The sequence below is a fragment of the Carassius gibelio genome, chromosome B12 (genome assembly GCF_023724105.1).
Source record: "Carassius gibelio isolate Cgi1373 ecotype wild population from Czech Republic chromosome B12, carGib1.2-hapl.c, whole genome shotgun sequence".
NCBI lineage: Eukaryota > Metazoa > Chordata > Actinopteri > Cypriniformes > Cyprinidae > Carassius > Carassius gibelio.
Window position 1 is genome coordinate 6,694,782 of NC_068407.1, and position 23,804 is coordinate 6,718,585.

The 23,804-nt window shown below is 37.4% G+C and overlaps 1 long non-coding RNA gene across 1 annotated transcript in view; it reads right to left on the reverse strand.

Annotated features, from left to right (window-relative positions):
* Nucleotides 1–452: 452 nt before the first annotated feature.
* LOC127969482 (uncharacterized) overlaps nt 453–23,804 on the reverse strand; it is a 253,389-nt gene continuing 230,037 nt past the window's right edge. The window contains exon 5 of the long non-coding RNA XR_008156277.1: nt 453–575. This is a non-coding gene — a long non-coding RNA (uncharacterized LOC127969482). The remainder of the gene's footprint in view (nt 576–23,804) is intronic.

The following is a 23,804-nucleotide window of genomic DNA, read 5'->3' on the forward strand; positions in this document are numbered from 1 at the left end:
TATTTATCAATTCATAATAGGACAGAGGCACTGACATGCGCTAAGATTACAGTTTAATTAAAACTTGAGTAGCCAACTAATATTCAGTTCTTAAACAGACACATCATATGCCAATGCATTATCTACTCATTTAGATCTTGCATCATTGAGAAAGAAGGCAGACAGGGAAATCAGGAAGGAGAACATGATACGCAGCTGCAAGATCATCCCTATTCCCTTTCTACTACTGTTGTCTGAGTTTGGGCGTAGCTGTCAGAGCTGAAGCTAAATAAACCTTGCCACACTGGTCTGTATAAAAAAATGGATACCTCTGGTTCAAGTCCTGCCCAGCCAAAACACAACTGATGCCAAATTCCACCTGCCAGCAAGAGATCCTGAGGTGGCAAAGGGAGCAAAGAGGCAGTGCCAACCATGCCACCAATCTGCAAAACACAAAGGGTGGCATCCACTTACCAGTCTTGTGACAAGGGGCACCCCGAAATGCCAGAAGTGATCGTTCAGCAGCCCACTGTACACTACGTTTCCAAAGAGAGCAATGCTTCCTGTTTTACACAGCCCGTTTCCTGGTTTGGTTTCTGCAGAAGAAAAACAAACAAACAATATATATATATATATATATATATGGAACAGGTAAAACAGCAATATACAAGGACTAGAAACAAATAATAATTATTATAATGACAGAAATGAAGATAGAATAGAAAAAGAGCTAAATAGGCAATTAAGGTAGGATGTAAAGAAAAAATAAGAATGGAAAAAGGAAGGAGGGAAGTAAGAAGGAAAACAAAGGAAGCAAGAAAAGGAGGAGGAAAAAGTGTAGGAAATAATTAAAAATGGAAAGCAAATGGAAGGAAGGAAGGAAGGAAGGAAGGAAGGAAGTAAAAAAATAATGAAAATAAGGATGCAAAGGAGGGAGGAATGAAAAAAACAAAGGAAGTACAACATAAAAAATACAAATGTAATAAAAGAAGTTATATAGGAAGAAAAAAATAATAATAGGAAGAAAGGAAGGAAAAACAAACAAAGGAAAAAATACTGTAGGATAAGAAAGAATGGACATGGTACATTAAGGAAAACAATGGAAGAAAGGAAGGAAAGAAGGAAGGAAGGAAGTAAATAAAAGCAAGTAAGAAATTAAAGATAAAGGAGGGAAAGAAAGAAAAAGGAAAGAAAGACAAAGAAAGAAAGAAAGAAAGAAAGAAAGAAAGAAAGAAAGAAAGAAAGTATAAAGGACTTGAAATGAAGAATGCAAAGAAAAAATAAGTATGGAAGGAGTGGAAAAAACAAAAAGAAGAAAGGGAATGATATAATTTCTTTGATGTTCCAAATGTAAGAGACAAACAAAAACATTTCTCTGACAATCTGAATATGTCACATCCATAAACAATCTTCTCTCTGCTGTTATCAGTCAGTGTGTGAGTGGCACGAGGAGAGGAGGAGAAGAGCTTGGCATGTGATCAACAGTGGGGTCAGCCCTGCTTACACAGCAAAGCAAACTAACAGCTGCATTCAACCTCCTTTGGGTAACACACACACACACACACACACACACACTTGCACTTGTGTTTTAAGGGGACTCTCCATAGGTGTAATGGTTTTTATACTGTACAAACTCTATAGTATAGAAAACTACTGGCAATTTTTGAATTTCATGAAACATAGTTAAGCCATTTGTTTTATAGGGACACAGGAGGTGTCCTCATAAACCATGTTTACGTTCTAGTACCCATGTCATTATACACATTTGTGTTCTCATAAACCATATATACCAGTACACACACACAAACACAATGATCGTTACTCAAAAAGACAAAAAGAAAACATAACTCTGACATCACACCACTACACACAAATACACACACCATATCCCAGCAGTTCAGTTAAAAAAAAAACATTCTCCAGTCTGAGAGCAGACTCAGAGAAGCGAGTGCGAAGATTGCGATGTGTATTAAATTATTCCCTATAAATGCCAAGTACAGCAAAAATCTGCATTATGCCTCAAAACAATAGTGAAGCGCATATTGTGGAGCGCACCACAGCAAGCCATGCATTCATTATTGAAAAACAAAAAGTAAAAAGGCCCATTAAAATGTCACTTGTGCTCTTTGTGACTGCGGCGACACATGAGTTTTAGTGTTATAAATGGGCCTTGCGTTATTGTTTATGGTGGCTGCTAGCCGCAGGCTACCCGGCAGTGACTGTAAAGTCCACGGATCACACACCACGAGCCTCTGATGCCACTCCCTCCCTTTCTATACATCACCTCATGAATATTCATGCCACAGGGCCATGCTACAGCCAATCGATCACAACTATAACGCATTTATATCCATGATACATGTGGCTGATTTTTTTGGTGTCTAGGAGTAAAAAGATACGGCCTAATTAGCAATAAAACAGCCGCTTCACCAGAGATTTGGAGGCCGAGCTGTGTTCCTGCTCTTTTCGCAGGTGATGTAATTCAGACTGTGGCGCGTTGCATCACAGGAACATGTCGTAAGGTGAGACTCGAGGCGGGGAGGGATGGCTGTCATTGTGTTTGAGGCTTCCCTGCTGTCTGTTGGCACCGGTTGAAGCTCCTTTGGCATCCGTGGGCATGTTTCTCACCATGCCTCACCTGTGATTAATTATTGACGGCGAGATGAGGATGCGGTAAAGTAAAGCTGCACTGACATGTTACACTGCAGATACATTACAACAACCCCCCAGGCTGATCTCCCTGTTTCTTTTTTTCCTTTCCCCTGGTTTTCCCACTTGCACTTTGTCTTTAAAGCCCCCTGCTCACTCTCTCTCTGACAATATTTCCTTACTCTCTCTATCTCACTCTGCCCTGCAGTTTGGCGAATTTGACAAGAGCTTTAAAAACTGAGCCAAATGTCAAAGTTGTCATAAACAGTGTGTGAGAGGGAGTATTTTTGGTTTGATAAGGAGGCAATAACAGTTTGATTTAAGGCAGAAAAGAGTGTCATCACATCTAAATCTGCCATCGGCATATCTCGTTCAGGGGTTTGTCGGCGAGTCGCTGCGCCATCATAAAGAAGAATGGAGTAGTTTAGGTTGAAACTGAGACTGCATTATCTCGCATTTCTCTGCAAGGATGACAATAAGTGCCGTGAAAGATCCTTGCCTGATCTGTGTTGAAGTACGCGGCTTTGAATCTCAAGTGTGACGCAAGAATGTAGGATTCTAGGGCCATGATAACATAATAATCAAAGAAGAAACATAAATAGAAATGTACACTATAAAACAACTCTAGAAATGTGGAAATCACTTGGCAAAGGCTTTAACAGAAAAACAAATGTATGAATAATATATATATATATATATATATATATATATATATATATATATATATATATATATATGGTGACACTTTAGAATAGGTAACACTTGTTAACTATTAACTACAACATTTCTCTCAATAAATTCTTAATTTGCTGCTTAATTAGTAGTTAGTAAGATAGTTGTTAGGTTTAGGTATTGGGTAAGATTAGGGATGTAGAATAAGGTCAAGTATAAGGCATTAATATGTTCTTTATTAGCACTAATACATTTCTAATATTCTAATATCACTAATATTCTAGTAACATGCATGCTATATATATATATATATATATATATATATCAATTGAGACACTTATTTTTCACAAGGTTTCACTGCAGAGTAAACATAGGTATGTTATCATATTCCACAAACGTTTGGGTAAAACATTCTCACTAATTGATTGCAATCTTTATTTAAACAATCTCAACTTTGATGGCTAAAATCCCAAGATCAATATGTTTATTCTAGCCAGCTTTTCCTGCGCCATTTTTCATCAGTGAAACAACATATGCTCCACTGTTGAATATGCGATTCAGCAGCAAGATAATTCATATTTAATAAAAGTTCGGAATCCAAATTGAATGCGAAGAGATAAAAAGGATGTGTATTGCAAAATAATAGCAAGAAAACACACATTTGTCCTATGGGTAATCTGATAAAAAAACAAATATACTTTCAATTTATCAAAAACACATTGTGCAAATGGTGTAGTACAATTGAAAAACAAATAAGAATTACAAAATTAAGTGATGAGTCCTAAATTAATACTTCAAGTCAAGTGATTGAGTGCATCACTGAATCATTCATTCAAATGATTTTTTGTAAATGCTGATTTGTTCGGGAGCGACACACATGACTGTCCTGTTGCATAAGAGCACTCGCAATCTATTTTTTCTAAGCACAGCTTAGATCATGTGTAATCTAATGATGTAATGATGAATAATCATCAGCACAGCTGTGATTATGTGTTTTGTTGTATAAGCAAAATTATTTCTACATGTTGTAAATAAAACTAAGATTTTTAGAACATTTTACAAGAAAATAGTTAAATCTTCAGTCTTTCTAGTGTACTTCAAAATGTCATGTTCACTTGCCGTTTCTTTGTAATTACAGTATTTGTAAAAAAAAAAAAAATACTAGTGATTTCTGACTAAAAACTCCTATATTTACACAGCTTTGCATAGGAAATTTTATTTATTTTAATATATAGTTTATGTTTTGTTGATTTGTAAAATAAACAGCACTGGAACTGTATAGTTTGGGTCCTCTTGTTCATTTTGAAATATTAGATTCTAATGTACCAAATGAAAAGATTCCATTTATAACTGACAGCAATCGCTGAAAGAGAAATGCTCATATTCCCAAAATGGACATTAGAACTACAGAAAATGAATCAAACAGCACTCTCTCTCTTGAAGCCAACAAGGAAGTGATTTAAACTGCAATTCATCGACTGGCCGCTAGAGGCTGGCTGCAAAAGGGAATCAATCCCATAGACTCCCCAATTAAAATGGCCAACTTTACAGCAGAAAAAAAAAAAAAACCGTTTACAGCCTGGTTCAGAAAATGAGTTTGGTCTATATAGCTAATTTTGCCATTCGTGACAACTTTGAGGGGGGTGATTTTTTTTTATAACTCATCCGTTTAAATTATATTAAGCCTTAAAGTTCTGCATAATTAAGTGCGCGGCCACTTGACAGGTGGTTTGCCGCTACTGTCACCGCTGTCGCGCTAGGTGGGCGTGGTTTCAGCAACTAGCTCTTGCCTTTTTGCTCATTTTTGATTATTCGGGAGTGACGTGCGGTGACACACTGCCAGGATGGCGATGGCCCTCTCTGCCTACTTTTGGCTTCAAAAACGCTCACGGACACTACGTCCATGTTTTTATACAGTCTATGGTGAAAATCCACCAACATTTAACAGCTAGAATGTGTCTGAGAATCTATATGTATATTATTTTAGAATTCAAACAATGTTTTGCTTGATAAGCGTGCTTACAGTATCTTTCTCTAACACGGATGACACTTGGTTTGAAATTTTGCTGCATAATGCACTGACATTAAAAAAAATTTTTTAAATGTGGTGCAAGTGCTTAAATACTTTTAGGGGCCGCTGTATAAAAATAACTACCCACAACACTGCAAAATATATCAAAATTTTGCGCTTGTTATTGCCAAGCGAGCAACAGGGATGACATAATGTCTGTATTCTTCCGGCTGGAAGCTTCCTCCCACAAGCCTTGTGGCTCTGGCAGTGGCCATCCTGTCCTGGGCCTGTGCTTCCATTAGCCACACTGACCCGGATCTGTTCTGGCATAGCTCTGATACTAGACCGGTGGACTTGGCCCTTCCTCTCAGCGGGGCAGCGCTGTCAGGACATCTGTCCAACCCAAACACACTAGCCACACCAGCCTGTCCATATGGCAGTCCCACCCTGCCTGTTTCTGGGCCAGAGCCTGATTCACAAGGGCTGGAGAAAAAGTAGTCCTCTTCTTCCAGAGCCCTCTCCAGGGCATCACAACGCTTCTCCAAACGATGTATTCATTACCCCTCCTGTACCTTGGGGATGCTCAAATGCCTTGTTTCAGAGCGGGGAGTGTGGCTGTGTCTGTTTAAACACTGCTCCAGTCCTACTTAATCATGTGCAGTTGGAGGGGCAGTCCGTGCCGGCACTCTGATTAATACAGCATGAAGCTGTGGCGGCAGACATAGCTGCAAGGGACGCAAGGCATTAATAACCGTATGCTGCCACTGTTTCAGCCGCTACCTCCGCCTTCCTGAAGTCTAGAGAGACCATGTGTACAAACACACAAATACCAACTCGTAAGGTGTCGTAGAGCCTGGACGCTGTAAATATCGTCATGGGAAAATACTGGCCTAGAGAGCACTGAATTATTATCTTTTAATTCATGCAATTTGTCAATCAGCCTAATCATGACTAATCATTATCATTTGTGGTTTACGGGTTCACAATAGTGGAATATAATGATCATAATCATTGCTGTCATCATTATCACCAATACAGATGATTTTGTAACTTACAATGGGGTCTTAAAATTGTGGCAAAAACAAAAAGTGAGAAAAAGTGTAATTGAAATCAAACAAAACTGTCCTGTACATTGACTTCTATAGTCACTCTTAATTAATTAATTTTTTTCTGGTAAAATAAAGTAAACCAAGGGGCCAGGGCCCACTCTTTAAAATGTTTAATATATAAGAACATTCTAAATCATAACTTTTTGAATCACAAAATTACCTGTGGTTAATTAATTTAGCTTGTGTATACAGTATATATATATATATATATATATATATATATATATATATATATATATATATATATATATATATATATATATATATATATATATATATATATATATATATATATATATATATATACATATACATATATATACATATGTGTGGGTGTGTGTGTGTGTGTGTGTGTGTGTGTGTGTGTGTGGGTGGGTGTGTACGTACACTGAGATTTTGACTTATTTGTATAAAACCCAGTAAGGGACTTTTTGCACTTGAGCGCACTATTGACGAGAGCACTAAATAAATACAATGTCATCAGCCGAGCACTAAATATGCTGAGGTCTCCAACCTGAAATTAAAAATCAACCAGAAGGCAATATTGATGGAACAGGAGAAGCGATAAAATCGGGCAAAATGAGCTTTTGAAACTTTCTCCCTGCCATAGTTGGGAGATGATTGTTTGTGGGGGGTGCTGTTCTGCCGCATGATAAAAAATGACTCGCGCCCGCTTCCCACTGCTCGTTTCTTTGTTTCCGCCCTTTTGCTTTACGATTCTCCCATGTGCCGAGTTTCGCAATGGTACGGACCGGCATAATTTATTAAGATATGAGTAAATCAATGGTTGATGTCCTTATAGATTACTCTGAAATCATAAAAGAGCCTTGACAGGAAATGCAGAGTAATACAATTTAATTAAACTGCATATCCTCCCCCTGTGCAGCCGCCTGATTAAAGTGGCAGTCAAATAAAACAGCATTTAATTGGCATACAACACGAAAGCTGTTTGCATGTTTATTTAACATTGCAGCGTATTAATAAAAAATTAGAACCCTAATTGGCCTAACTTGTGCAGGCAGGAGCAAGCTCCTGGCTCCACTTCCCCCTACAGCTTAATGGACTGTGACTGAAAAATAATCCCAGGCTAGTTTAATATTTCTGCAGTCATACTTGATGAAAATCCCTGCTCCCATTGGCCAAGAGCCACACATTAAAAAGCAATCATGGATACCTGGGCCTGCTGGTGAGAATCCCCAGTGGAACGGACCACTTGGAGCAGCCTGGCAGAGAGAACCGTCCCGGCAGGGGGAGGGCGAGGATCATTAGCGTTTTGCATATCTCCAGTGTGCCATTCCGCAGGTTCGTCCCCAGCCAGCCCCAATCCCCCCCCCCCCCCCCCCAAGACTTCAGAGCCCCATGTCATCCCACTGGCATGCTACCAGAGACAGCTGGAAAGCCCCCTCCAGTATGCTCTCTCTCTCTGTCTCCCTGCACTTGCTTCAGATTTGTGTGCACAGACCACCAAAATGAGTGCTGCTTTGACCATACATCTCACGACATGAACAAGCGTCCAGCCCAAAGAGACCCTAGCTGTACCTGCTACTTAGTTTTTAGTTTTTACTTTGTAATTACAATAACAGACTAGATATAGATATTGATGGAGCAAAATGAAAAATGTATACAGAAAATAAATAAATAAATAAATAAACACTATATATATATATATATATATATATATATATATATATATATATATATATATATATATATATATATATATATATATATATATATATATATATATATATATATATATATAAATTGTTCATATGTAAATATTTAACCCCAATAATACTTTTTGTAATCTAAAATAATTCATATATACATATAAATGCTGTCAAATCTATCAATCACATCCAAAATAAAAGTTTGTGTTGACCTAATATTAGTGCTGGGCAACGATTAATCATGATTAAGTTTTTGTGTATGTAGTATATGTGTGTGTATTGTATATATTTATTATGCATGTACATATTAAAGAAAATTTTAGTTTATATATTCAATATATTTTTATATAATATAAATTATATGAACATTTTTTAAAATATATACTGTATGTGTGTCTTTATATATACATAATACACAGTTATATATACAAAAACTTTTTTTTTTTCGAAGCGATTAATCATTGCCCAGCAATACATATTATATTTACTGTATTTAAATACAAATTTATATTAAATATATTTTGTTAAATATATACATGTATATGTGTGTGCGTGTGTGTATATATATGTGGAACCACTGATGTCACATGGGCCATTTTAACGATGTCCTTACTATGTTTCTGAGTCTTGAATGTGGCAGTACCCTTGCTGTCTATGTATCTTCATTTGTGTTCTGAAGAAGAACAAAGATCTTACGGGTTTGGAACAACATGAGGGTGAGTAACTAATGACAGAATTTTCATTTTTGGATGAACTATCCCTTTAAACACACATGCCATTTCCAATAAAAAAGACCTCTGGCACTTGATGAAGCGAGAATGCACAACACATAAGCAAACAGACATATCCACGTAGCTGAAACGGATGGCTACAGAGAAAAAGAGACATATTTCTGACAGCTGTACTGTATCGCTCCCCAACAATCACTCAAAAGCATCAAAAAGCACCTTTCCAGACTTGATTCATTTATATTGTATAGCAAGAGCTGCAACTTGATTTAGAGGGAGAGAAAAAACCAAGAAAGAAAAAAAGCTAGCTGCAAGAGTAGTCGGTATGCTGCTGAGGACTCTTTTCTCAAGAAGACTGGAAATTTGCGGCTCGTTCTTGATCTGCTCTGTTTTGTCACCCACAGACACCAAAAGATTCCCAGGAGTCAAGAGTCACAGAGGCTTCGAGTTCAAACTCCTCTGTCAGTTTTCATATACTGTCTGTATGTGTGTGTGTGTGAGAGAGAATTCTGAGGATGACAGTAACTGAGAAATGCTGTAAGGTGATGAAAGCACACCTTGAACCTAATCGCTACTGGCTGGATTAGAGATGTAAATAGCGTGTGGCAATATAATCACAATGGTAACAATAAGCACTAAACTTAATTTAGATCAAATTTTAAGAACTATTGTGCCGCTCGTTGTGCATTAAAATAAAATAACAGTTGCAACACTCCTACAAATATATATACATAAAACCCAAAATAGCCAATAAAGGCAAATAAAAAGCTTGTTATGCAAGTTTAAATATCATTTTTTATTTATTTTTAAAACCATATACCATAGAGTAGCATAGATTTTGCAGTTTTTTGTAAATCTTATTATTATTATTATTATTATTTTTTATGAAATGGTGTTGCTCTCTATTTTTAGTATGTAAAAGATAAAAGTAGTTTCTTAATGCATTTTATAACTATTATTTTGCCATCACTGGTTTACTAGCTTTGCTTCACGACCGAGGTCGTACTATACATAGAATTTCTCAATATTCCCATTATCTACATTGCATAAATAACAGAGGTGAGAAATTACCCAACAAATACATGAAATAAACACTACGCCATTTTTGCATTAGTATTAGCCTGAATATCATATACATTTTATGCATTACACATTTTATACATTACAATAAGTACAATTTAAACGATTTTTAAATAAATATTTTATGCTCACCAAAGCTGAATTTATTTGAATACAAATCCAGTTGTAATATTTTTATACTGCTTTATATTTCTTATATATTTATTTTATATTAAAATAAAAACCTTACTGACAACGACATTTAAACATAAATAAATATAGTACATTTATATGTATATATAAATATAATATATATAATACATATAATAAGCTATCATATTTATCATAATTTAAATCTATAATTTTGTTCTCTTTCCCTCAACTGTCTGCGACCAGAGCTGACCTTCCACCAGGTGAGAACTACTGCTATTCATCACAATGCATTGATTTTGAACACATGATAAACGCATATAAACAGCCACATTGGATGTCCTTAACAGAGGAAGTGCTTTTGAATGTGTGTGAGTGAATGTGGCCATGTATGTGTGCGCTTGTGTGTAAGTCACAAATAGTGTGATCCCTTAGCTAGCCTCAGGATACCTTGTATTGGAAAATCCAGCACAGGAGGTCTAATTGAGGAGCTTGGGGAGAGGGTCTATTAAAGATCAAAGCTGATTGATTGGGCCTGACCTGACAACCTGTGTTCTCCAGTGGACTGACCACACAGAGGCATTCCCTTAACAAGACCAGGGTCAGGCAGGACCAAGACACACACATACACACACACACACACTGCACAAACACGCGCAAACATTCAAAGATAAAAAGAAGTGATCTTTAGATCTTTAATATGTCTGGAAATTGTGCCAGAGCTGGAGGCTTTGGCAAATTAAATGACTGTGATACATCCTGACTGGCAACACAAAGGGATTTCAATGTTACATCTCATCCTAGTTAAAAAAAAAAAAAAAAATTCTCTACAATTCAGACAGTCATCAGCCAATGACAGTAAATGTGTTTGATGTTTCAGGCCCAGAAAACTGACAGATGTGTCTCTAAACAAATACATCAACGTTATCTGCCAAAATAGCATTCAAACCCATATACAGCAGCAGTGGATAAAAATAAACAACTTCTATCTATCTATCTATCTATCTATCTATCTATCTATCTATCTATCTATCTATCTATCTATCTATCTATCTATCTATCTATCTATCTATCTATCTATCTATCTATCTATCTATCTATCCATCCATCCATCCATCCATCCATCCATCCATCCATCCATCCATCCCCTTCCAATTGTAATCACATTTAAATTAAAACTCTGTATTTTTCCACCTCAATTCATTTTCAGTTTCAATTCAGGGATTGTACTGGATTTGAAATGGCATTCTCAATTGAAGTCTCAATGGTTCGACAGCCTTACTTTGACCCTGCTGTTCTTCGTAAGTGTATTTTATTTAGCACAAGTGTCTTGACAAGGACCCCTGGAGGACCTTGGTAATGCAACTCATTACTTGGTGCCACAACTGACTGACAGCTCTCAAGAAAGGGTGTAAGCTGGTTTCATTACATCATATAACAAGGACCAAACCATTTGGAAGGGAAAGGTAGTGGGATAATGATGAGAATGTACACAGGTCGCTGTAGCAAGTTTATAATTTATGACCACCATCACTGAAAAAGTCTTGATGAGGTATTTATGAAGAGTCTAAAATACACTAGATTGTCAAGGCCTCAGACAGCCTGAAGTTCAAAGATCTGATCTTAACAATAATAATAATAATAAAAAAACTAAATCAAATCAACCTACAGAACCAAATAAAAAGGGGTAATTGGGTATGGGATTCTTGGTGGTCAAAGAGTCTCCATACACATTCCATCATTATAGCCATTAGACTTTAGGTGCTGGAAAAGCAGAGTGCCTCTGTTTTCTCCCAAGGCTGTCCTCCAGGCTAGCCCGCCACTCGCCAAGCATCAATCAAGCGCTGTGTCCTGGCATAGAACCGATCGATGGCCAACACAGCATCTCATTGATAGAAGACAGCTCCTGACTAAGATATAGCATAACTTTTCTGCTGCCTAGTCTAGCAATAATCTCCAAGGTCAATGGGAGGCGTTCAGATGGCAGCGTTACACGGATCCTGGGGTTTGAAGCCACCGTGCACACCAGGGAAATCGTTAAATCCATAACGGGCAGCTCAAAAGCAGGCCCCCCTGACGGGAACCATCTTATGCATGAATTTCTGAAATGTACTATTTTTTTATTGTTTCTAAATATGCTATTGCTACACTTCTGCTAGACTTGGTTGAACAAAAATAAACAATATTTTGTTGCTTAAGCTTATGTATTCAGACATTATTCAATGGTATACTATAAATCCATGTGAAAAAAAAATTACTTCTCACTGTTCTCAGGTATATATATATATATATATATATATATATATATATATATATATATATATATATATATATATATATATATATATATATATATATATATATATATTCTGAAACCATTTGGTTGTAAAGTGAGGCAATCATAATAACATGCATGCTACAACATGCTGTAACTGCTACTTTTGGGGAGATTTGCTCAATGCCCACATGAACAATGCAAACAGAGTGAACACATCATTAAAATGCAGGCATAAATTCCTTAAATTGTAATTCCATGTGATAATTGAATACAGGAGTCACTCTTGAATTTGTGATGTAATGACAATCAGTATGACAACAAATCCATGAATGTAAAAATAAAGTCACTATTGTGAGATCTATGATTTATAGTTATGAGATAAAAGCATTTATGAAATAAACCTAAAAATGTATTTGCACTTGCAATATGAAGTCATAACTATGAGAAATAAATATGCATTTGTGAGTTTCAAAAGTCGCTTAATATAAAGTCACAATTACGAACCAAATATGCACATGTGAGTCAAATTAATTAAAAATGAATATGCATTCGTGCGATTTGAAGTCACAGATTATACACAATTTGATTACTATTTTAAGAGCTGATATAGTTCTTAAAATATGAGAACAAATTACAGTTATGAGAAATAAACAGGCTTTAGTGAGATTTGTGAGATTTAAAGTCACAGTAATGATAGATAAATAAATATATACTTGTGAAATGAAGTCACATATGCATTAGTGAAATATACTTACAATTATGTGAAAAATATGTATTATACAGAAAATAAAAAGGTAAATAAAAACATTATATTTATTGTATTTGTGACTATATCTCACCAATGCATATTTATTTATTTTTATGACTTTATATCTGACAAATGCCTGAGCACTGGAACACAAATAACGTCATTTAGGTCACGAAAAGTTAAAAGAAAAACAAAGTCACAAATTGTATAAACATGCATTTGTGAAATGTAAAAGCAAAATAAATATGATTGATTAAAACACCTGGACTGTTTCTAAATCAACTGGTGTATGGAGTATGTGGCCTGACACACAGCACATACACAGTGTGCAAATGGCCTCTGTGGCCTGTGGCCTGTGGCATGAGAGGGGCTATGAGAGCTGGCCATTAGGGAAGAGCTATAGGTATGCACAGGGCTCAGGTAATTAAGTGCAAACGCAGGCCTCCAGATTTATGTGGCGTAATACTGCTCACACTGCATTCCACCACCTTCTCGGCCCAATCTCATAAAGCATTAACTACCTGACCATTCAAACGCACTCCATCATTCTCTTTTCAGCTCTTGTTTTTCCACCACCTCACCCTTGTTCTCTCCCTCTCCCTCAGTCTTTCTCTTTCTGCCTGCCTGCTCTGCCAGCAGGTACCTCTCCTCCACTGGCATAATGTGCCACCTGCCTGTCTGACGATGCCAGGCCAAGTTATCAGTAATAGGTAAAGGCCAGAATAACAAGTTTGTTTTCTCTTTCTTCTCTCCCTCCACCCTCATTTTTCACGACAACGCAGATTAAAGCCATTTCCACTCAGGGTCGTGTGGAGGGGGCGATCTTCGATCAGTCTCTCTCATCTTGGCGGGGGTTCATAAAACCCATTGGCCCCATATGTTTTTGCTATATTGAATCACACGCAGTAGGTTTTGATGTAGAGCAGCATTCAGAAACACGACGTGTTTAAGTTACCATGACTAAGTTTGAAACATCTCCCAAACCCTCCAATGAGCGTGATTTAAAAGGATAGTTCACTCAAAAAATACAAATTCTGGCATTATTTGCCCATCCTCATTTTTTTTTTTCCAGACTTGAATGCATTTCTTTCTTCCGTGAAACAGTAAAAGAGGAAATCTGAGCAACTTTTTTGGATAAAAGTGAAGTGTATGGGAACCAGGGACTGTCATGCTTCAAAAAGCATAAAAAAGACCATAAAGCACTATAAAAATGTATTATCATTTTAAATATTTTTAAAACACATGATGGTTTTGTGTTATGAACAAACCAAAATTGTTATACTTCAGTAGGCTGCAAGAACCAGTGAGTCGAACCCCAGTCTGAATCATTCAGAAAACGAATCACTGGAAAGATTTGACTCAAAAGATTTGTGAATCATTCATGAATAGGACATCTATACTATAGAACAGATGTCAAGCTTTTAATGAACAATGACCTTTGAAATTGAAAAATAAAAATGGGTATATTCAACACACAAAAGGAATCATATGACTTTAGAAGACTTGAAATAAAGTGCAGGAGTCATATTGACCACTTGTATTATACTTTTTTTCTCAGCTAAGAGAGCAGGTTCTTAGTCCTTTCATTATACTGAAAAGACTGAAGAAAAAATCAAACAATGACATCATTTGAAGGTTTATGTTCCTTTAAGAAGGCAACTGGAGCTGAAACGGCCAACATGCTCAGAGCAACCAATGTAATATTAAGGCAGAGTTGGATGTGGTATACAGAGACAATAAATATCTATGATAACAGAACGGCTCACGAGAGAGCTCTGACCTGCTGTAACGCCACAGTGCCGCGGAACAGGGGAGTTTGAGGAAACAAAGGGCTCTGGATAACAAAGTAGACAGGTATTCAATAATAACCTCTGATGCTCATAACTGGCTGGTTAGGAACTCTGTCTCCATTTCAGATACTATGCCATCACTTTGTAACAAGAAACAGATGCTTAGAGAGATAACAAGTCAAGAGAAATACATCAAATAGAACAGCCAATGCTGATCTATACCTCATGATCTGCCCACAATGCCCGACCTTGGTCAGGGGAATTTATTAGGGGAATACACTGGGTGTGTTTTGCACAATATGTTCATATTATAAAATGTAATCAATAAACGTGACACGAAAACAAGAAGAATCCACATTTCCGTGACGCGTCGCCCTTCGGCAAACAAATCACGCTTATCGTTTACATCCAGAGGATCGCTGTTGTGAATCTCATTCACTGCCAGTAAATTGTCAGAACATTAAGGGATGATGGAACACCTGGCCTGAACTGCGGACCCTAAACATTACAGCTCAAGTCGATGCACTCAGCCACTAATTGCATTATTAAGTGAGATAAGATCCCGTAGATTATTATTAATGGCCGCCCTGTGGGTTAGACTATCGTGAGGTTGGATTATCTATCTACGAGCTTCATAATAAGACTTCTCCGTGTTCAGTGCCGCCAAATAAACAGGGGGATTCTAATAGAGTTCCTTCAGCAAGTATTAGAGTATTCAAAACACCGCTGCTTATTGCACACAGCTGGTGTGTGTGCAGTCTGACATTAAACATAGACTCGCTCTGTATGCAGGCCCCATTTCCTGTAGACAACCTTCCTTCTCTTCAATAGATGGGTAAAGGTATTGAGCGTGTGTTCAGGAGGGAGTAATGCACTCCTCACCTTTCTATATATTCTCATCACCGCACTAATTAATCAAACAGGCTGGGACATACCACAAAGGGTCAAAGTGTCTGGCTTCTGCCTTGTTGTCCAGGTGGTCAATGACTTCACAGGCATGTAAAGACATCGGATGATCTCCTTACATTTACACTACCGTTCAAAAGTTTGGGGTCAGAAAGATATTTTTAAATGTTTCGTTAAATGGCAAGTCTGTTATGCTTACCAAGGCTGTATTTAATTGATCACAAATAGAGTAAAACCGTGAGATATTATTACAAATTATAACTGTCTTCTGCTTCATGTATTGTAAAGTTTAACTTATTTTTTCCAACATTCACTCATCCAGTCTTCAGTGTATGTATTTGGCAGATGTCTTTTTTTCCTAATAAACAAACTAATTTCAGACAGGCTACCGAAAAATCACAGCAGTATAATTGTTACTGTAGAATGTGCATTTCTTAGAACAAAAAAGGACAACAAATGTTTCAATTCCTTCCCAAATAGAAATTATATATAATTCTCAACTAGAAACAGGGTTTATAAACCTTCTCAGGATTCTTCTTTAAAAAATTAAAGATGGGGAAAAAATAAGAAGTCTTAAAAATAAAATGGGAAAATACTCCAAATTCCATTTGTATTCTTTCCAAAATATAAATCATTACAACGTGCATTTTTTCAGAAGAACAGGGGATACGAGTTCAATAAAATAAATAAATAAATAAAATACAAAAATTAATTATTTGCAAAATATTATGATTATATAAAATGTAATGAGTATAACATGCATTAGATAATACAAATGGAATGACAAGTCAGAAAAAAGATGAAAAATAAAAAATTGCAGAAATGTTTAAGGTTTCAAAATATTTAGTGACGTGTATTTCTCAGCAGAAATAAAGCTGAGTAGAATCTCAGTCTCTATTAGAATCCCCCTGTTTATTTGGGACTAATATGGAGATTTTACAAATTATTAATTTATGTTTCAAAAGAACATTGGTGAATATATGCAAAAGTAAGGGGACATTCATAAAGGAAACCTAAGTGGGTATCACTAGTTAGATCAATTTTTGTTGTTTCCAAAATATTTACAGTAGTGACGTTTCTCAGTATGTGCTGATGTATTTCTTTGCCATTTTACTTTGTTTCCTCCCTTTATACTGTATGTCTGATGTCAGAAGCTAGCATTTAAGATTGTCAGGACTCCTGCTACTGAGTACAGAAACATATACAGTAAGACTGTTCTGTATGTTTCATGTTGCTCCCATCTCCTCCCATGGCACTGAGATGTTCATTAGAGCATCTGCTCTGAGCTAATGCTATAGGGATGGAGTTGTTTGTTGTCACTAGGAACAGGTGAGGGCTAACATTCATGCATATTCGCCTGCCCTGGTGAAACCGTATGGATTTGTTGGGGTGCTCCATCTTTTTTAGTGGTCTCTTTGAAGAAAAAAGAAAAAGAAGAACTCATTTGCAGAGTCATTTTTCAGCTCACACTGTGTGGCTTTTCAGATGTGGAACCTTTGGGAAGCACAAGCCTAAAGTTCCTGGAATCCATGAACAGAGACCAGTGTGACAGTCACAAATGAGTAAACAAAGCAGGTGTGATTTAGCCATTCATTACGCTGTAACCAGCTATTGTTGTTGCTTTGAGGAGGTGAGGAGGAGGAAGGCCTCCACAGAGATTTTGGATTCATTTAAAAAACAACACCTGCTGAGGAAGTCCCACATCCAGCTTGTGACATCAGGCAAATAGAGGGAGGATACAAAGTCAAATGGCAAAAACAATTATCAGTGTATGGGCACAGAACAGGTGAATATAACAAACATTTATGAGGGTGTGATTTAGGACTAATATGGAGATTTTACAAATTATTAATTTATGTTTCAAAAGAACATTGGTGAATATATGCAAAAGTAAGGGGACATTCATAAAGGAAACCTAAGTGGGTATCACTAGTTAGTGTATGAAAAAGCAATAAACAGACACCTTTGACTACTGGGTTTGACTTGTGTAGCCATTTTTGTTGTTGTTGTTTACATACCGCTTAGAGGTTAATATATATATTTTTTTAAATAAATAAATGAATAAAGGCAATCTCCATGAATGGTTGAAAATTAAGAAACAATGATCGATATGTGAATCTGCCAGTCCAAATGTAATAACTTAACCATACTCTTTAATGTTCATATTCTACAGTTCAAATGTTTTTGCTATTTTTTTTTCTTGTTCTCAGGAATGAATTATTACTTTCAGTAGAGTGCATTAACCAATCAAAAGTGACAGCCAATCTATGTGACACTGAAGACTGGAAAAACAGCTGCTGAAAACTCAGGAATAAAATACAGTTTGAAATACAATAATATTGTTTCAAAATATTTAACTTTTTTTTTTAATTATTAAATGACATAAAACACAAACACATTAAAAAATAAATTAATATTTTGTTTAGCATCAACTAAAATTCAATTTATTTATTCCATTTAAGTAATTAAGTAAAACTGGTTAAAATTTCATAATATCATAATGACAAAATGTAATGGACAAAAGAACCACCTATAACATTAAACTGTGAAATATTAACAGTGGTTTTAAATCATGAGCACCACAACGTGAAGCAAAAAAAAAAAAAAAAAAAAAAAAAAGGTTAAACTTTATAAATAAAGTTTCTCAAGACCCCATGCGATCTGTTCCATTCCTCTGTGCTGCATCTGGCTGTTTTAAATCCAGTATTGCATCCTGTGGGAACAGCTCCTAAAATTGTTAGTATTTTGGAGAAGCGCTTCTGGTCAAAATCAGAGGCCAAAAAACATGTTTTTTTTTCACACGAGCAAAAGTAGTTCCTCAGATATATACATTTGTGAGAGAAGTCATCTCTCTTTTGCAGGAGCTGAACGTATGAGTCATGTTTACAGAGCACCTTGGGTTTAGAGGAAGAAGGGAAAAATGTAGCTTACACTCAATAGTAATAATCATAATAATAAAAAAAAGGTGCAATGAGAACTCCTCACAGCCAGAAGCCCATTCATTAGTGCTCCATAGACCCCCGCAGGAGCGATGGGACCATTTTCCTGCATTGCATTCGGATCGGGGAGGCTCAGCAAATCTGTCGTCATGACATAAGGACAACGTCCTTTGTGCTTCGCTTCTGGAAATGGATTTGGAGATGTGCACCAGGGCTCTGAGGCGCAACCCGCTGACAAATAAGCTAATTCTGCATGAGTGCACAGACAGCAGCAGAAGAAATCAAGTGACTGGATAGAAACGATGAGAGAGGGGGGCGGGAGGAGACTAGCTCTCCAAACTCTGAACAGTTCAATGGACCTTTTTTTCCCCCACATTGCCCAGGGCAAGCATATCAGGCCTGACACCTGCAAACTTCACCTCCGCTGCTTTAAGTACACAGCGACCGCATCTCGAGTCCGCCTGGTACAGCAACGTCACCGTAATGTGAATCACTCGGCACATTTACGAGTCTCTAAGTGTGACACGCATTCATCAAATAAATCCCTGAATTATAAATGATTGAAGCGATGAATAAGTAAACGATTGGCACTGATGGGATCAGGAGCGAGATGTTGTGCGCAGTGCACACTACAGTCATGAACAGCATCATCGATCGCTGCCTCGCATGTTACTGATGTATAATAGAGGGACTTCTCCATCCTGGCGTGTCCCTGCAGTCCAGGCCTGGATTAGAAACCAGATTACTCTGTCACACTGAAGACCAGCTCTCTGATCAGTGGTTTATTACACTAATTGATCACCATCAGTCCACACATCCCAGGCATATAATGGCTGTCTTGAGTCATAGCGGACTCCGCGCCTGTTCGCGAGGACTTTATTGATGTTGACCTAAATGTAGATGCTGTGACAGAATCACCCCAGGAGCTAAAATGCTCTGATGTTAAGGCAAGGTGGATCTTAAACTATTCCCCAAAGTTCCGCATCAGAACGCAGGGTTTAAAATGCACTGGTAGTGAGAGTTAAAATTAAGAAAAAATTAATGTAAATAGAATTGGATTTTACTTGTTCTAATAAATAATTGAATTTAAGAATTGTATGAATATCTAAATTTATTTGAAAATACATAGCTATATATATATATATATATATATATATATATATATATTGTTTCTGCGAGTTAAAATTTTGTTACATAAACTTATCTTTATACCTAACTAAAATCCAGGAACTGAATTTGAAAGGAATTTAAAGAATTCTCAATTCAATTCTGAAGACTGCACAACGCTGTTGCTAGCAACAGCCTGTTCAAAGCCAAGTCTGTTTAAAAAAAAGCAGCTCTGTGCTAATTTAGGGTTTTAGTTATTTGTTTCATATTGATCTCTGTCTGCGTTTGCGTTTTGTATATTAACACTCTAATCATAAATCACATGATATAAATAATGCGCTCCACCACAAAGGCTCCAAGCCTTTGTCTCTCCACAGAGCAAGAAAAACCAAAGGTCAAATGATTAGCTTTGCATGCATGCATGCCTTTAATGATTTGAATAAACCTTTGTGTCCGCATGTGCATCCTCAGCAGAAGCAGCAATGAAACAGAGAAAAGAAGGACTAAATTAATGACTGCTCCTCTGTTTGCTAGCCTGTGTGTGCCAGGCAGATGACTCAGCAAAAATGGGCTCTACCCATGCAAGCGCGCCGTAGAACCAGCTGCAGTTCATGCACAATATGCCAAGGATGCGTTAACTGGATCTATTAAAAAACAAACCCGCAAGGCAGGAGGGCATCGATATTCGAAGGTAGGGAAAATATGGCGTCTTTACATTAAAATGTTGTTAACAAGGATGTGAACGCATGTTACACACTTGATTTTCACTAGTTGCTGTTCTAGCTCGCCGATCAAACGTCTTCGGATGCATTGCTCGCTTTATACCTGTCTATGAAATGCTCATTCGGATTTATCAATGCACTGTAAACATGGTCATCAAGGCCTCAGTCAAACAACTCTCAACGCTACTTCAGGTGGGTTTCTAAATGATTAATATGCGGCACTCTAAGGAGCACGTTACTTCATAGACCCTCTCTTCATGCTCTGACTGCATTGTGAATAATTTGTTCTTCTAAAGTGCGTTCCCAAGGTCTCACTTTGGGAAAATCCAGCCATTTATTTTGATTTGATCTCGAGCTTATGAGTAATTATGAAGTGCCATAGGGCACATTCTGCCTAGTCAGCAGAACCGAAAGCAAACATTAATTTACCATGCTTAGAGTCAAAGCATTACGAATACGAAGTCGAGTCTACGACTGCCACAGAAGGGAGGGGAAGGAGCGGAGATCATGTTAAACCAGTGACATTAGCAGAATGCAAATGCGCTGCGACTGGCGCCTGCAAAGTCTGCTGCTAAAACGTGGTGGAGAAATTATTTCGAGTTAGCAAAAAAAAAAAAAGCAGAAAAGTTACTTTTCTCTCTTTGAGCAACTTTCCGAGTGCGGTTTAAGAGGAGAAGAAATCCTGCCAATGGAAAGAGCCTGCCAATGGACATTCCAGTGGGAAAACGGAACGTGGTGATCCATGGGGAGCCTAAATACAGCAGCGCAAAAGCCTGTGAAGGATTTAAATAATGCTACAGAGGTCCAGCGGGGGAATATATCGTATAGAAACATGACTGTCCAGAGAAGCTACTGCTGTCAAAATGTCTCTAGGGTACAAACAATAAATAGAAGAATAGGACTAGATGGGGCAATTAAACATTTTACAATTCGCTTCAAGTGGTCAACTTGATCACAGGAGCCTGAGGGGGCCACAAACGCACACTCAAAGGATTATGGGTTTCTTTAAGAGACTGCGAAGGATGCCGAAAGCACTGTGGCTGCAGTATTGGCCAAGGCGTACTGTCTTGGCTGACCTCTTATGAGAGAACGATGCGTTCTGCTGCAATGCTCTGCTTATTGAAATCATCTATGTTAAAATCACAGCCATCCAGCGCATTAGCAGTGAAATTAATTGAAATAAGACAATTCCGCACATGCTGCTAAGTTGGCCCTCCTATCTCCGCACACGATTGCTTTCATTTGCAGCCCTCTCACTGGAGATAATGATCACATTTAGCCGCAGTGCCCCTAATAAGATGACAACCGTGGCCACTGCGTGCTTGCACTGATGCTAAAAAGCAAGCCACAAAGTCATCTTTGGATGAACATTTCTTAATGTGCATTAATGAAGGGCTAAAAGTTTTGGTGATGCATTGCTTTCAAATCAATGATGAAGCGTGAGATTTGAAAAAGCAATGAGGTGATTGTGTCGCTTTTGGTTCATTCTGGATACTGGGATTGGTTAACCACATCCACCCAAGATGCAAGCCAAAAATGACCCCTTTTTTCTGGAGTCTCAGGATTTGGGTTGTAGGGCACAGAAGAATGAGTAAAATCTATGCGTAATCTACAATGAGTAATTACTGAATAGGCTGATCATTTTTCAGAGGTGTGTGTGTGGGAGGTTAATTGCCTGTGGGAGAGCTGAGGGAGGTTCTGGGCAGCTCTAGGAGACGAGGGTCAGTAAAACACACGGATGGGGAGAGAGGTGATGGGGTAGGGTGGGAATCTCGTCTGCTGGTTAGTAATTATTGAAGGGGTCAAGACCAGGTGTGTATACGCACACAAACACATACATCCCACATACTACTGTAAATACATACAATGGCAAAATAACAAGTCCCTCACTCCCTCACTGTCAGGCTGCTTCTACTGTTACCTGTTCAGATGTTTCACACTCTCATTATGAGTCTTATTTTTTTAACCTTCTGCAAACATCACATATATATAACTTACATATCCCTTATATTTGTATATTTCTTTTCAAGCATGTTGTTAGCTAACATTGTTGTGTCCATAGCAAACAAGAACATAATAAAAATGAAAAAAATAAAAAATAAAATGAGCATTGAGTCATGTGTTGGTTGTGATTAAAGTGATACCAAAAATATTAGTATATATTTTGCATTCTGAGAAAGTCTCACAATAAATTCTGCACTGGTTTATTTGACTCTTTGTTTAGATCATAATTTATATATACTGTATATATGTATCTGTGTTTATTTAATAAATCTATATTATTTACATTATATAATAAAGGTATATCTAAGATTCAGCTTCTGGGTCTGAGGTACATGTAGCTTAAAAAACAAAAAACTAGACATCTGAAAAACTAATAAGTAAATATAAATATAGTTCTAATGCGATCTGTATATAATAAATGTATGTGTTAAAAAACATACATATACTGTTTCTATAGATACCTGAAAGCATTTTCACTTGGAGCAAAAAGTATAAATTAATGCTGAATAAAATGGTGTGAAAAAGACCACACATTTAACACAAGTACAGCATGTTCAGAATGCCCACAGTTTCTCAATTTACCCATCTATCCTTTAGCACTAGACTGAAGAGGGACTTTTTGTTTTCTGCTCTGACAGCTCTGGATGTAGAGGTTCTCCACGACGTCAGTCAAACTCTTCTCTTCGCCAGCACTTGGTAAACATACGGTCGCCCTGTGATGGTGAAAACGGTTGTTTGTTTTCCTTCTGTTTTCCCCTCCTTTCTTTTCCCTATTCCCACTACTTCTCCGAACACAGTGGGAGTCGTACCTAATGAGCCACCACCCAGCATCTCCTCCTCTCCGCACCAGCCATGCAACCCTTAATCTGTGACTTAACCTGCCCACTGAGCGGCACTGCTGGCAGGAGAAATTACAGCCCTGCGGTTTACCCAGACTGCACTGCACCCCTCTCACAACATTTAATTAATCCACTGGGGAGCCAGATCTAGCTAAATATAATCCCACCGCCAAACCCTGCTGTTTCCACTGCCCTTCTGACGTGCCGCTGAAGAGACATGCATTGATGAGAGAGCAATTAGATTTGTATAAATATTGTTATTAACAAGACGACTGCTCGAGGTTGCATCGAAGAGAGTGGAAGGTGAAGGAGATGAAAGGTACTTAAAAGAGGCGAGATGGGACATGGTGTGTTTTTCCGAGCTCCTGCCTGTATCATTCCCCCAAACTGTCTCCCCAGTACCGCCACAGGAGCCGGATGAGTTCTATTGTCAAGAGGGGCTTT